Genomic DNA, 17551 nt, shown 5'->3' with positions numbered 1-17551 from the left:
CTTAAATTCATATTGCGGTTAGATTTTTTGTGCTCATTGTAGAGAAAGGAATTCGTCGGTTTCTATTGAAGGAAACTGAATTGAATCTTATAATGCATGAATCAATAATCATTTTGCTTCATTTTAACTGCATACAATAGATTTTTAGCAATTTTCAAGCAGTTGGGCGGTGTTCGGTGATGATTTATTCCACTCATTCGAAGTCAAAGGAAAATATGTTTTCGATTAATTTATTCAATGGAAATGATAAAATGATTATTGGAATACATTATCCGGGTGAGTTTTTGCATTAAAATTTTACATTTATAGACTTTTAGCAAGTTATTCCAATTTTAAGGCTAGATTTTTTTTTCATCGTAGAGGAAGGTGCAAAACTCTTTGGAATAAGAAGGTCGCACGAAGTCATTTATCGTACCGGAGAGGGGCTATGTTTTGTCAGGAAGGACTGAATTTTACTTATTAATCATTTTGAGCTCCTAAAACGACCCAGAAATACCCCAAAATGCATAAGAAAAAGGTAGAATTTTTGACATTTCTCGAATTCATTTTTCATTCAAAGGAATAACACCGAAGGGAAGAAATTTGATCGTTTTCAAGAAAACTCGAGCACTAAGAGGTAAGTACGTGGAAATTCAATTCATTTCTCCTATAAATAATTTCTTTTTCAGGAGCATTTATATCATTTCAAACATGTATTGATTCATTAAAAGTACAAACTGTCGTAAAAGTATGAGATGGTATCGAGGCATGTATGGGCTTTTAGGGCGACCGTTGGATTAAAGCAAATAGAGCGTTCGTCCCTTTAAGAAATGCCCTTTACGTAATTGTATAGAAGGCCAAGATCGAAGGCCTGAAAGTCTCCCAAAATAATTTCTGAAATACGTCGTTCTCGACGAAAGGTGCAAAACTCTTTGGAATAAGAAGGTCGCACGAAGTCATTTATCGTACCGGAGACGGGCTATGTTTTGTCAGGAAGGACTGAATTTTACTTATTAATCATTTTGAGCTGCTAAAATGACCCAGAAATACCAGAAAAATGCATAAGAGAAAGGTAGAATTTTTGACATTTCTCAATTTTTTTTTTTTTCATTCGAAGGAACAACACAAAACGGAAGAAATTTGATCGTTTTCAAGGAAAGTCGAGCTTTTAGGGGTAAGTACACGGGAATTCAATTAATTTCTCCAATAATTAATTTCTTTTTTAGGAGGATTCAAGTCCTTTCAAACATCAATTGTATCATTAGAAGGACAAGCCGTCGAAAAAATATGAGATGGTATCGTTGGATGTGGTGGCTTCCAGAACACCCAGCAAACTCGGAAAAAGCAAAAGTTGATACCTTTAAGAAATTGCCCCAAAATATTTTCTGATAAAGGTCGTTTTCGACGGAAGGTGCAAAACTCTTTGGAATAGGAAGGTCGCACGAAGTCATTTATCGTACCGGAGACGGGCTATGTTTTGTCAGAAAGGACTGAATTTTACTTATTAATCATTTTGAGCTCCCAAAACGACCCAGAAATACCCGAAAAATGCATAAGAAAAAGGTTGAATTTCGACATTTCTCAATTTCATGTTGAGGTTAGTTTTTTGTGCTCATTGTAGAGAAAGAAATTAGTCGTTTTCCGTTGAAGGAAACTTAATTGAATCTTATAATGCATGAATCAATGATCATTTTGCTTCATTTTAACTGCATACAATAGATTTTTAGCAATTTTCAAGCAGTTGGGCAGTGTTCGGTGATGATTTATTCCACTCATTCGAGGTCAAAGGAAAAATATGTTTTCGATTAATTTATTCAATGGAAATGATAAAATGATTATTGGAATACATTATCCGGGTGAGTTTTTGCATTAAAATTTTACATTTAAAAACTTTTAGCAAGTTATTCCAATTTTAAGGCTAGATTTTTTTTTTCATTGTAGAGGAAGGAATGTTGTGAGTTCCTTTTCAAAATGAACTGAATGAAATCTTGAAAAGCAGGGAATCCCTTTTATAATGTTTCTTCTCAACTGCATATAACTGATTTTTGCTAATATCATCAACTATATTTGGTTTTTTTGTTTCATTTCTAATTCCAGTATGCAGTTCATTCATCATCGATGTAAATTTCCTGAAATTATTCATGGATTATACTGAGTGAATCAGAATATATGATTTGATTATTATTATTTCGAATAAATCTCTACATAATTCTCTGTACTTCAAATATTCTTATAGCCACATACCCATTAGAAAATACACCTCTTTGAAATAAGGAAGTTGCATGAAGTAATTTATTGGTTCAGAGACAGCCTATGTTTTGTCAGGAAGGTCTGAATTTTACTTATTAATCATTTTGAGCTCCTAAAATGACCCAGAAATACCAGAAAAATGCATAAGACAAAGGTAGAATTTTTGACATTTCTTAAATTCATATTGCGTTCAGATTTTTTGTGCTCATTGTAGAGAAAGGAATTTGTCAGTTTCTATTCAAAGAAACTGAACTGAATCTTATAATACATGAATTATCAGTTACTTTACTTCATTTCAACTCCAGACAATAGATTTTCACCAATTTTTCAAGCAATTGGACTGTGGTCGGTGATGATATTTTCCACTCATTCGAAGTCCAAGGAAAAATATATGTTCGATCAATTTATTCAATGGAAATAATATAATGATTATTGGAATACATTATCCGGGTGAGTTTTTGCATTAGAATTCTTTATTTATAGACTTTTGGCAAGTTATTCCCATTTTTGTTTTCATCGTAGAGAAGGAAGAAGTTTCTTTTCAAAATAAAATTAACTGAATGAAATGTTGAAAAGCAGGATTCTCTTTTAAAATGCTTCCTTCTAACTGCATATAACTGATTTTTGCTAATATCATCAACTATTTTGGGTTTTTTGTTTCATTTCCAATTCCAGTATGCAGTTTATTCATCATCGATATAATTTTCCTGAAACAATTCATGGATTTTACTGAGTAAATTTGAATATATGATTTGATTATTATATATTTCGAATAAATCTTTACATAATTCCCTGTATTTTAAGTATTATTCTTATAGACACATCCCCAGTAGAAAATATACATTTGCTAAAGATAACAAAAGTAAGAGTCGGAAAATGTGAGATTTAGAAGATTAGGTGACAGTATCACATAAAGTTTTTGATTCATTGAGAAAAGGAAAAGCATTTCTCATTCAGTTTCATTTATATAACAACAGAATGATAGGTTAGGTTAGAAACTTTGGACCACAGAGCACTACTATAAGTTTTGATTATGTTTCATAGAAAAACAACAACATAGAACAATATTTTGGCCTCGGTATTTTTAAAAATTATATTTTTATTTAAATTTTTTTGAGCGAATCTGTTTAAATAGGTATATCTACCTAAGGGTAAAACTATGGGCTTACTAGCCCATATCCCATTTTCATATTTCTTCGTTTTCGTAGAAGGAAAACCACAGAGACTTTACCACTGAGAGTTGTCATGTATAATTAGAGCAATTTTCATTCAAAACCTTAGAGAAATTAATAAAAATAAGTGAAAATCCTTCGAAACACGTATTTATAGCCCCAAGTATGATGAATCGGGCTTTCCTTCAAGACGATAATTCCTATTCAAATATGTATGGGTATAATTGCCTTTCCGTTATGGAACATCAAGATCCTGGAATTCTCCTAAAATAATTTCTGAAAAAGGTCAATTCTACCGTTTACCGAGAAAGATGCAAGTGCTTACTTATTCAAGGTGGAAAAAGAAAAGGTTGATTCTATTTGCTGTTCCTAAATTACAATTTGTCAGCAAATGTTATCCTTTTTATCAAGGTGACTAGCATTTCGAACTACTGGAGAAAGGAATTTACTTCTTTTTTCACTTCAGATGCAATATTCTTCAAAAAATTAATTGTAACTAAATTGGCTGGTGGGAAATCTAATAGAATGTAGGTATTTCCGATTTTATCCAAAAAATATCTAACAATTTTGAGCTAATCAAAATAAATATTATTTTTTTAGGTTATTTTCTGCAGGAAGAACCAGGTATGGTAGGATGTGGTGGCTTCCAGAAGTGTCCCAAAATATTCTCTGATAAAGGTCGTTTTCGACAAAATATGCAAAACTCTTTGGAATAAGGAGGACGCACGAAATCATTTATCGTACCGGAGACGGGCTATGTTTTGTCAGGAAGGACTAAATTTTACTAATTTATCATTTTGAGCCCCCAAAACGACCCAGAAGTATCCGAAAAATGCATGAGAAAAAGGTAGAATTTTGACATTTCTCGAGTTCATGTTGAGGTTCTATTGAAGGAAACTGAATTGAATCTTATAATACTGGAATCAATAATCATTTTGCTTCATTTCAACTGCATACAATAGATTTTTAGCAATTCCCAAGCAGTTGGGCAGCGTCCGGTGATGTTTCCTTTTTACTCATTCGAGGTCCAAGGAAAAATATGTTTTCGATTAATTTATTCAATGGACATAATATTATGATTATTGGAAAACATTATCCGGGTGAGTTTTTGCATTAGAATTATTTATTTATAGATTTTTGGCAAGTTATTCTCATTTTTGTTTTCATCGTAGCGGAAGGAATTTTGTGAGTTCCTTTTCAAAATGAACTGAATGAAATCTTGAAAAGCATGGAATCTCTTTTATAAGGTTTTTTCCAACTGCATATTTCTGATTTATGCTGATATTCAAGCTCAATATGAAGATAATTGTATTGACAAGAATTCTTTCAGAAAAACTGTGACAATGTCTGTTGAAATTGTTACACAGAAATACGGAATTCCTACTGCCTTTGAAAATTCATAGTTTGTTTTAATTGAGGAATTATTCTTATCCATCCTTTGCATAATTGTTATATTGAAAGTTGAAATATTCAATAAATAGAATGAAACAAATGATAATGACACCGTTCTTTATTGTCCCAAATAGTCATCCATCAAAACCCTTCAGCTTGATCATAACATTTCATTCGTACAATGAAATATTAAACTTAAAAATTCAAAATGAAGTTTTAGTTCTTGTGACCACTTTATCAATAAAAAAACTGAAAGACAGCATTAACTAAAAATTCTTTGAAAACAAATTTTGTTGATTCGAAAGTCTTCACTTAGGCAACATGTAATTTTTAAGCTGCTCATTTTGTGGAGAAAAGTTAGACACTTCTACATATAGAAATCAGTCCAGAAACCTATTTTCTTGAACGAAATCCATAAAGTATAATTCAAAGAGCAGTATATCGTTATTGATGAATTTTCAACCAAATATCTAGCTACTTATACTGTGAAACCATATAGATAGTAATGCTTGAATTCTTTAATTATTATATTTATTTTCATTTACTTCAAACATCACAACTCAATAATTCACATGTTACCCATCTACGCTTTACGACGTTTATGATATGTTAGAGAATTTAAACCACAGAGCACTCTTCAATTATCACAGAAAAAATTTATACAGATAGTTCCTCTTTGATAAATGACAGTGACTGTCGTCCATAGACCTAATAATAGACATAGGCGTAACATGAAAAATTAATTATACATGGACGTAACAATTTCCGTTATCATTTGGATGATAGAATTTTTCTTCGGATAAACCGATATGAACAAGGAGAACATTATATGAGATAATTCGCATTACTCTTCTGAAAAGAACACAATTTGGTGAATATATGAGTAAATATTTCGGAAATTTCTGCAAGAAAAACTATCTCAGAAAGATGAGCGATTTTTCTATGACTAACAAGCACAGAACAATCGGAAAAATTTCATGATATATAATAAATAGTAACCGAATCTCGACAATTCCACCGACGACGTGAATGAGAATGAATATGTCATTATAGCTGGATCTACAGATTATAGACGTATCTACCGGCAACACAGATCTATCGGCATAAATGATAAAGTCCGCATAGACTAATCTATCTTCATAGCGGGATCTCCTGGCCATGCGAATCTATCAACACAGGCGGATCTATCAGCATACGCGTATCTACCTAAAAGGTGGATCTCCTGGCTATACTGATCTATGGGATTATACTAATCTACCAATTAAGGTAGATCTACGGGCTTACATATCTACCTAAAAGGTGGATCTCCTGGCTATACTGATCTACCAATTAAAGTAGATCTACGGGCTTACATATCTACCTAAAAGGTGGATCTCCTGGCTATACTGATCTATGGGATTACATATCTACCTAAAAGGTGGATCTCCTGGATATACTGATCTATCAATTAAGGTAGATCTACGGGCTTACTAGTTTTATAATAACAAAAGGACGGGTGGTACTCGACTCTTGCAGAAAATTCAAAACAGACAAGATTTATAACATCCTCATAAATTTTACGTGAAAATAACGTTTTGGTATCCGACTATATCTACCATTCTATGTACCATCATGTGAATTCTAAAAGAACTTTTAGAGTTCAATGATATGCACCTATATAAAACATATAATATTCGAAAATTCGTTATTTTTACGAGTCATCGGAAGTTTTGGCTGATATTGTAGGTAAGAGGGTGAATTTTAGGGAGTCCGTTTCATAGACAGTTCGGGCTTACGGAGCAGCCCTTTCCCATGCTGCTGGGTCCTGCCTGGCACCTACACACTTGCAGAGGTCCTTCAAGGCTGAACAATGAAAAAACATTCGTTAGGAGGAGGGAAATTCATGAAAGGAGAAGAGAGAAATTATTGACCTTTTCAAGAAAGAGAAAAGAAAACTCTCTCCAATGGCCCGGAATTCAATTACGGTCCAGATGCTGCCCAACCTGACATCACTGAGGAAGAAATGTCCTCCAAGAAGTCAGAATTTTCAGATATTCTCAGAAATAGAAAATCTGACTCGTCAAAGTTTTGGAATAAATAAGTCGTGGGCAGCATGACAATGCACTTTGGAGGCAATGCAGGCAGGACTATCTAACATTTTCGAACTTTGGTTCAGTGGTGAAAAAAAATCAACCACTCCTTGCCAAAGTAAGGCGATAACACTGTAAGAACATAAAAAAAATATAGGGGTAACCCGGTGCGGATAATTTATTGACTCTGAGTATCCATTCCTGGGAGCCTCTCCTTATGGATTGGTTGGGGACGATGGTTTGATAGAGGTCAAATGTCTCCAATCAATCAAAGGAAAGCTAAGGGACTACAAAAAACCGCACTGCTTCACCATCGAGGATGATAGAATGAGGTAATTCTAAGCTAATTCGGTATCTTCGAAGAAATATCATTTTCTATCATTTTTAGGTTGAAAAAAATTCATAATTATTTTTACCAAATGCAAGGACAATTGAATATCTGTAAAAAAAATTTTTGCGATTTCGTTCTATATTCAGATGATGATTTTCAAATAGAAAGAATAGAATGTGACGAGGCACTATGGAAAAATATCATCTTGCCAAAGCTGGAGAAGTTCTATATGAATTGCATTCTTCCTGAATTAATAGATGGGAGAATACCAAGAGGAATGCGGGCACGGGATAAAAATGAAACTCGGCAATAATTTTCAAAATAAAATATTTCGAATTTCAAACAGTTGTTTTTTCCCAGATCATCAGTTTCTAAATGATTATACCTATTCACTATCATCACAGCTATAATCATTAATTCAAGGCCTGTTAATTTGTATACTGCAAGATATTTCAGTTCTTTCTCGATCCTAAAGCATCATTAGCTGATGCAATGAAATGTCTACATATTTTTGTGCTCGTTTCAGGTTCTTTCATACCAAAGCTCGATTGAGAATTTTTCGATTTTCAACAATATTTATTTTCGCGTCTCTGTTACTACCATCGCGCTGAAACTCCTATAAGTGGAAGTGATTCGAAATAAACCAAATCTTTAGTAGACCCTTTTATTAGGGATAATAAACACATAAACTCAACTATCCTTCGCTTGCTGTCCCCTCAGGCAAAAGGTCTTGTAGCGAAAAAAGTGGGTGGAGCTATTGTCTCGGTGCGACGAAAATTTGTTCAGTTAAAGAAATTTTCATATAGTGCCATCTAGCGGAATTCACGTTTCGGGAGAACGGGTATAACACCCTTAAACAGTCTGGCGATAAATTCTCGCATTCCTCTCCGATAGTCCGGAAACTTGTTCCGAATCGAAAATCGGATGCTCGGTAACGTGTGCAGTCGAGATTGCGGATCTATTCATCCCTTGTGGTTCCTTCCACATCCCGGAGTTTTCAACGAGTCAAAAATACACCCTCCACCCCCGACCCTACTAGTCGGAAGATAGGTCCGATCGATAATTAGGAAGCGAAATGGTTCGATTCATAACACTGGCTTTTACACACGCGTTTTTACAGATTTAGAGGGTTTTGAACAGCTCCCTTTCTGTCCGAGAGATTTGGCGAGTGTTGAGATAAATTCACCAAAGAAAAGCAAAACCAAATCTACTTACTCGTTCAGAATTCTCGCCAACAATAAATATGTCAAATGAGCTTGGTTTTAGTCCACAATATCAGTGTTCAATGACATTCCCTAGCGGTGTTCGACTGTGAGTACCATATACTTGACTTGCTATTGGAACCTATATACTGCATATAAACATATTTCAGGAATAAGATATTTCCACCCGTCTAAGTCAGTTCTGGTTGGATATTCATCGAGAGTATAGATCGACCTACGTTAAATCGATTGAATCAATATACAGATTGTTTCACAAAGTGCGTTTTATTAAACAAGAATTTATCCTAAACCAACCTAATTTCCAACTGCGAGGATGCTAGGATTTCCAAGTTGTCTGAATCTCGTGGGAGATTGAAAGGTTGAAGTGCAAGATGGCGTTGCTAACCCATCACAATGTCCCTTAGTTGTCATTGGAATCAAAAAGTCAAACTGAGCATAATAGAATATTTGTAGGCCATGAGATCCAACTTTTTGGACACATTTGAATCAGAAAACCATTATAAAATGAATTTCAAAATACCGAGAGGACCAAGAACACTACTCTATGCTCCATTAGTCGATTTGGTACTACCCTACCGCTGTCAGTGACAGTTCTAACCTCACCTATGTCAGTTTCGTAAAATTGGCGTGGATGTTTTTACATTTGCGTTTGGGAAACGTCAAAAATTTCAATATTCTCGAGCATTTTCTGTTCTTTTCCGATACTGTTTTAGGGCGTTTGGTTTTGTTCCCGGTTTGGACCATGAACTGTGATAGACCAGTGAATAATGCCTCATTAATCGCCAGTGATTTATGAATGTCATAGATTATAATCACTGTATGCATCGACGGTAGATGAACACTTCTATCCATCACGATCTATATGTTTCCTTTAACATTGTGACATTCATAAATCACTAGTGATTAATGAACCATTATTCACCGATTGTCCGTCAAACCTTCGTTGATCACTTGTGATTTATGGGCGATTATTCACTAGTTTATGGTCTATCATGGTCAGAATGACAGACAGAGGCTCTCATCATTCCTAGATGAGTAATACATAGTTGCCCTTCCATATAGAACAATTTTGTGTACCTATAGTTCAAATTTAGTTCTTTCTACGGCCCAAAACTAAGCCTCAATGTACGGATCGTCCGGTTCCTGAGGTCGAAACCTCCGACGACGCGTAAACATGTTTACGCGGAAAGGGACGCCGTCGCAGCGGCGTCCGTTGACTCCGGGCCGGTGGTGACGGAGGTGGGCGACTTGGAGACGACCCCCGTGCGTTGTCTCATTAGCCCGCTTGATGCCACTTAATAATATGGCGTCTCTTCGCGGAAGGGAGAGACCTCGAGTCGGAAAATTATCGCGTACAGTTTCGTAACGACGCGACAAAGACGCCTTCCCGGGAACGGGTACCGGGGAATATAATAGAGCGATAACGCGGGTGTACTGAGAAATTTCGAGGCTTATATCCAGGCTTCGCTGGAAGAGTTCCAGGAAGGCGTCTTCGGATGGCGAATTTCCCCATGACCGTCTATCATCGCACAAAACATTTAGTTGGGGAGCCCAATATGAAAATTCGGGATTTACACGAGCCTGTCATATTAAAATAAGGGAAGACTCCTAAGATTAGACCCTGTAGAGTACCTCTACCAAAAATTAGACCTGTATATTGGGGGAATTGTGGATTCTTTTCTTATTTTGAAGCTAACGATTCAAGAATAACGGAAAACATATAATCTGACAGTTTCAGCAAGCCGAAACAATAAAAAGTGGCCGTAAAGGTCACAAAAATCAGTTTTTTCGAATTATCTCCTCTCCTGGGCTTCAAATTGTTTTCACATTCATTATAAGAGTTGTAGAGCATAACATTTTCTACAAATTTTGTCCGAAGAAATTTTTTCTACGTTTGAAAGTTTTTGAGATATATGGCGATGAATGTACATTAGACTGAGTTTCTACATTGACCTTGACCTTTCGCATGTGTGGCTAAGCTCCTCGCCCTCTCACTCGAAAACGGTTAGAAGTATGTAAAATGGCTTCAGACAAAAGTTGTATAGAATCTCATCATCTACAACTTTCATAATGAATGCAGGAACGATTAGAGGTACAAGAAAGGAGATATTTAAAAAAAAATGCCTTGTTATCATCTTCAAACTGTAAAATTAAGAAAACCCCCCTGATTTGTGTCACATTAATTGGTTAACGTCTGCAACACCGAGATTAACCATCTGTATGAAAATCTGACACGATCGAGTAGGTACAAGTAACGATTTTTTTTTTGTATTTTCAAAGGATCGCTGTGACCTTGCGTTACGTCCGAATTGTCAGTCCCTTGAAAAGTAGTTTGCTTTGGGTCCAATCAACAAATCCTCTAAAAATCTGACACCCTCGAAAGAATTCTATCACCATTATCAACTCCTCCCTACGGCCAGCCCCACTACGCAAACTGTCAGTTAGCATGAATTCAATATCAGAGACACGTAGGGCATATACAGTATTTTGACCTGACACGCTTGAGTATGTACACCTGACGCGGAGATATTTCGGCAAAGCTAGGATAAACACGGAGGCGTGCGAAAGTGGCGGTAATGAGATTACGGGGGGATCATTTCGCTACCCAACTCTCTATTATATCTCCCCGCGTCTCCTCCGCTCCGGTTTTCGGAACAGAAGAATGCGAGGAATTCGTCGGATGTGTTGGCGCGCGCCGAGCTGTTTTTTCCCTCTCATTTCGATTGATCGGCCTAATCTGTACCCATCGGTATCGCCTTCTTACGATGGGGTAATCACGGAATCGAATTTTGTACGATATATCCAGGTAAATCCATGTATATCCAAGTTATATCCACGTATATCCAGGTAAATCCATGTGTTTCTACAGTATATCCATGTATATATACGATATATCGATGTATATCCACGTTATATCCATGAATATCCACGTATATATATATGACCTTTCGCATGTGTGGCTAAGCTCCTCGCCCTCTCACTCGAAAACGGTTAGAAGTATGTAAAATGGCTTCAGACAAAAGTTGTATAGAATCTCATCATCTACAACTTTCATAATGAATGCAGGAACGATTAGAGGTACAAGAAAGGAGATATTTAAAAAAAAATGCCTTGTTATCATCTTCAAACTGTAAAATTAAGAAAACCCCCCTGATTTGTGTCACATTAATTGGTTAACGTCTGCAACACCGAGATTAACCATCTGTATGAAAATCTGACACGATCGAGTAGGTACAAGTAACGATTTTTTTTTTGTATTTTCAAAGGATCGCTGTGACCTTGCGTTACGTCCGAATTGTCAGTCCCTTGAAAAGTAGTTTGCTTTGGGTCCAATCAACAAATCCTCTAAAAATCTGACACCCTCGAAAGAATTCTATCACCATTATCAACTCCTCCCTACGGCCAGCCCCACTACGCAAACTGTCAGTTAGCATGAATTCAATATCAGAGACACGTAGGGCATATACAGTATTTTGACCTGACACGCTTGAGTATGTACACCTGACGATTTTTTTTTACATCTTTGAGGACCCGCAGACGTTTTCTCCACCCCTGAAAGTGCATACATCATAGAACCTCTTTTTTTTTCTACCATCTAATCTTCAAAATACACTAGGTCTCCACGACGCTCGAGTAAATCCCGGCTTCCCTACTAAAGGCCCTCATGACCCTTAATAGCTTAACAGGAAAAATTGCAGGAGACTCGTTTGTTGTAGGTGTAAACCTTGATTTTCGTGGGAAATGTACTAATTCGGTTCTTTCCACCTGTGGCAACTCCTATCTTCTGTAACTCATCGAGCCAGACATTCTAAATGCGCCCATAAACCTACCTATAACAACTACGGAAGGATCTAGACTACCATCAACGTATGACGACTCATTCCAACAGAATCCAATCATAGACTACCATAAAAGAAACCGCCCCAGTCTTCAGGTCCCGAAAATAATTACCCCCGCTCTCATTTACTGGAAATCCCCGAGCGAACGGCGTTAAATCCTTAACGACATTGTGGATTCCTTAATTTCTCCCCCATCCATCGCGTAAAAGTTGGCTTTGATGTATTTACGCTCAACGATCGAGACAAGAAAATCGCCATGTCGATACATCCCGCAAATTAGCCACCCCTGAACGATCCCACTCTATGACGCTTTCGCACGGTTTGTTGATTTCTGTGACGTTACCGATCGCAATTTATTCGATTCGTTTTTTCACGTTTTCTTCCGGTCGCGATGCAATACTGGTCGCCGAACCAGATAGCGTCCGTTTTCATAGTCTATCGCCCCCTTTGTCCGTAATCGATACGTGCATTTGTACGTTAACTCACGCTCGACCACAATGGAACATCCCGGAGAGCATTTGTGCAGTTAATCTATGATCAACAGTCCCCTAATTAGCGACGGTCGCATTCGTTGACGGTTATCGACGCGCACAAATGGGTCACAGAAACGGAACGACGCTTCGTCCCGGTACCCTTCCGCTTCTATGGTCCGCGAAACGTTTGGATGCGTTCCGAAACGGGCGCGGAAATGCGAGATGATTCGTATCCGTTTTTCCGCGAGGCAGACTCTCTTTCTCGAATTGAAACTGGAAAAGAACGTTTTTCGTGTAATCGTATATACACGAACATCTCCAGAGGACGTTACCGAGTGCGCTCATTCGGAAACAACCTAATATGTATTCTCAATTTCGGTATTTTCCGCGGAACGGCTCCCTTCGACCTTAAGATTATTTCCCATGGGTGCGACAACGGAACGAGGTACGTTTCAGACTTATCGATATCGGGGAGTCAATGCGCTTTTTCATATTTCGCCGGTTAGACACACAATGCGCGTTATTATTGTATGTAGCCCCGCGGAGAACTTCCTGAAAGAGACAGGTTACGTTTGTTTGCCCGTTTGTTGTCACGTACAATCGTCGAATGGAGAGATAACCTTTCATGGGAAGAACGAGGGTTATATTGGAACACGTCCGTCGTTATCGATAAAAATCGAAATGTGTGATATCCGACGCGTATGCACGTATCTGTACGGATTGTGAATTATAAATAAGAGGGTAAATATTGACAGTCGGTACACAGAAGTGTGGAAATTTAGATTGTACGACAAAGAGTTCAACTCTCTGTGGTTTGCCACTGAAGTTGTGTAACTTCACAGATCATAGAAATCGATTTTTGTTATACCGTGTTCTCGGTCACAGAATAACATTCGAGAAAGTTTGTAATAGGACCCGTTCTGTCATTTCTCATCAGTTTTCCGAGACAATATCGCGTGGGGTATCGATTTAGGAACTCGGAGTAATATCCTCCCCAGTCATCTGTTCATTACCGAGCGCGAAACTTTCTTAAAAATGGAAAATGATACGACAACGCGGGCAAGACCGTCTCTCTCTCTCTCCTGCGATGGCGTAATCCTCAGGAGCCGATAAAGGAAACTTCCTCGTGGTTTTTCGCGATTTTCATTAAAGTTTTCGCGAAGCTTCTCTATATTGAATCGCCCGATGGAAGTCCGCTAATTTGATGGCGATAATTGGGTAAATGGGGAATCAGAACGTTCTTCTCTCTCCCTCTCTCTGTCGATTCCGTTTTTCGTTAGAGGAAGCCTCGAAGAAGCCCCCGTGTAGTTAATCTGTCAAGGAGGCACATTAGAGGGATATCCGGCAACGAAGCGGGCGGGTCTGGAATATTAACTGGGAATTAAGGGATAAACGCAGTCTTTCGACGCTTCGTCAGTAAAATTGAGATCTGAAATCTTGTAGGAAATCGGGACGGAGATTCTCATCGCGAAGATGTCAAATTAAGGGCTAGATTTATGTCGCAGCTATACGGAGTCCTTATAAATGATTGTAACATCCCAGTTGACATTGATCCATTCTGTGCCTTCACCCACTTCGGTGTTTCGAACTAAATGTCATAGAATTTCGAAATTGACGTTTTCTGGCGTTTGACAGATGACAGCATTCGTAATTTTGTCGGTGTTGTGGGACAGGCAAGAGGGGAAAATCAGCTGTTTCAGATGATTGAGAAATCGCTATCTATGAAAGAAGAGCTGCATATGGGGGGTCGCAAAAACCTAACGAAAGACGAATAACCGGAGCTTGGCTAGGAAATACTCTGGACCCAAGAGCCAGATCGGAAAAATATCAGAAAAAAAAACAGAAAATTCAGAATTTGACGTCCACGACCACAGAATAAACACCCGCCTGACGTTCCTTACGTCAGTTCAACGAAAGTGAGGTTAGCACCGATCACAGACAGGGGTGGGTAATACCGACTCGACTCATGGAGCATAGAGTAGTGTTTTTGGCCTCGGGATTGATGAAATTGATATCATTATGGTTTTTCAAGGCAAATCGGCGAGTGAAGATCCCCTAATAATGAACGATGTTTAAATTAAACTCGTCCAATGGCAAGGATGTCCAAGGTACTGCTGGATTTCGAATGGCAAGGATGCCCAAAGTAGTCGAGACGTCATTTGGAAAGGATGTCCGAAATAAATCCTCACGTCGCATAGCAGAGATGTCCAAAGTAGGCGAGAGGTCGTTTTGGAATTGGATTCTGGAATTTACGGTTTCTGTATGCGTTCTCCCACTCAGAACGCTCGGCCTCGAATAGGGCCCGGATACGGACGGTTCGGGCTACGCCAGCCGGCATCATTCGCCTGGAAAATTGCTGGGTTGAAGTTTCAGGGTAAACAATTCTACTGCGGGCGTCGCGAGCCGACTTGATAGACGCGGAGATATTTCGGCAAAGCTAGGATAAACACGGAGGCGTGCGAAAGTGGCGGTAATGAGATTACGGGGGGATCATTTCGCTACCCAACTCTCTATTATATCTCCCCGCGTCTCCGCTCCGGGTTTCGGAACTGAAGAATGCGAGGAAACGAGGAATTCGGCGTCGGATGTGTTGGCGCGCGCCGAGCTGTTTTTTCCCTCGCATTTCGATTGATCTGCCTAATCTGTACCCATCGGTATCGCCTTCTTACGATGGGGTAATCACGGAATAGAATTTTGTACAATATAGCCAGGTAAATCCATGTATATCCAAGTTATATCCACGTATATCCAGGTAAATCCATGTGTATCTACAGTATATCCATGTATATATACGATATATCGATGTATATCCACGTTATATCCATGAATATCCACGTATATCCATGAATATCCACCTTTTATCCAGGTAAATCCATGAGTATCTACAGTATATCCATGTATATATACGATATATCCATGAATATCCACGTATATCCAGGTAAATCCACGTGTGTCAATGAATATCCAAGTATATCTAGGTAAATCCATGTATCTACGTAATATCCACGTTATATCCATGAATATCCACGTTATATCCATGAATATCCACGTTATATCCATGAATATCCACGTTATATCCATGAATATCCACGTATATCCAGGTAAATCCACGTGTGTCAATGAATATCCAAGTATATCTAGGTAAATCCATGTATCTACGTAATATCCACTTTATATCCATGAATATCCACGTTATATCCATGAATATCCACGTTATATCCATGAATATCCACGTATATCCAGGTAAATCCACGTGTGTCAATGAATATCCAAGTATATCTAGGTAAATCCATGTATCTACGTTATATCCATGAATATCCACGTTATATCCATGAATATCCACGTATATCCAGGTAAATCCACGTGTGTCAATGAATATCCAAGTATATCTAGGTAAATCCATGTATCTACCTCATATCCACGTTATATCCATGAATATCCAAGTATATCTAGGTAAATCTATGTGTATGTACGGTATATCCATGAATATCCACCTTATATCCATGAATATCCAAGTATATCTAGGTATATCCATGGTGTATGTACGGTATATCCATGAATATCCACATTATATCCATGAATATCCACCTTATATCCATGAATATCCAAGTATATCTAGGTAAATCCATGTATCTACGTAATATCCACTTTATATCCATGAATATCCACGTTATATCCATGAATATCCACGTTATATCCATGAATATCCACGTATATCCAGGTAAATCCACGTGTGTCAATGAATATCCAAGTATATCTAGGTAAATCCATGTATCTACGTAATATCCACTTTATATCCATGAATATCCACGTTATATCCATGAATATCCACGTTATATCCATGAATATCCACGTATATCCAGGTAAATCCACGTGTGTCAATGAATATCCAAGTATATCTAGGTAAATCCATGTATCTACGTTATATCCATGAATATCCACGTTATATCCATGAATATCCACGTATATCCAGGTAAATCCACGTGTGTCAATGAATATCCAAGTATATCTAGGTAAATCCATGTATCTACCTCATATCCACGTTATATCCATGAATATCCAAGTATATCTAGGTAAATCTATGTGTATGTACGGTATATCCATGAATATCCACCTTATATCCATGAATATCCAAGTATATCTAGGTATATCCATGGTGTATGTACGGTATATCCATGAATATCCACATTATATCCATGAATATCCACCTTATATCCATGAATATCCAAGTATATCTAGGTAAATCTATGAATATCCACGTATATTCATGAATATCCACGTTATATCCATGAATATTCAAGTATATCTAGGTATTTTCATGTGTATGTACGGTATATCCATGAATATCCACGTATACCCATGAATATCCACGTATATCCATGTATATCCAGGATATATCCATGTAAATCCACTCGTGATCATCCCCTCGCCTTCTTATCCCCTGAAATGATTCGGATGATTCTCGCTAAAAGTTTCTACTCTCAACTGATGATCCGATAGGTTTGGCCAACTGGACCAACCCTCCCGGGCCGGAAAACACCTTACGAATCCGTCGGAGACCGCTTTTTCCGAGCCATCGCAAGTGGAACATGCGACGCGGTGATCGGATCGACAGTACTTATCTAAATGCAAATTTCCCATCGGACGTCGTGGAAATCCCGGAAATTCAATATTCGAATGCGCCGCGTCTGCAACGTCATACGCGAATGTAGTTTTTCGACGGTTCGCCTAGGGGGGCCGAGGGAAGGAAAAAGGTTCCGGAGGGATTTCTTCGAGACGAAGAGAGCACTTGAGACGAGATCCGAGTCGCGAACGAGAAAAAT

At 37.9% G+C, this 17551-nt stretch overlaps 1 protein-coding gene and 1 long non-coding RNA gene across 3 annotated transcripts in view; both read right to left on the bottom strand.

Moving 5' to 3' along the window:
* The window catches only part of LOC123317318 (ankyrin repeat and fibronectin type-III domain-containing protein 1), a 48629-nt gene that overhangs the window by 29428 nt on the left and 1650 nt on the right, over positions 1–17551 (bottom strand). The window lies entirely within an intron of this gene.
* Positions 2620–3143, bottom strand: LOC123317334. Its single transcript, XR_006538160.1, has 2 exons — positions 3014–3143; positions 2620–2936 (listed from the first exon to the last, which is right to left on the bottom strand). It is a non-coding gene; the product is annotated as an uncharacterized LOC123317334 (long non-coding RNA).

Source organism: Coccinella septempunctata, chromosome 7, assembly GCF_907165205.1.
Source record: "Coccinella septempunctata chromosome 7, icCocSept1.1, whole genome shotgun sequence".
NCBI classification, from domain to species: domain Eukaryota; kingdom Metazoa; phylum Arthropoda; class Insecta; order Coleoptera; family Coccinellidae; genus Coccinella; species Coccinella septempunctata.
This window is presented reverse-complemented; position numbering and strand designations above follow the sequence as displayed.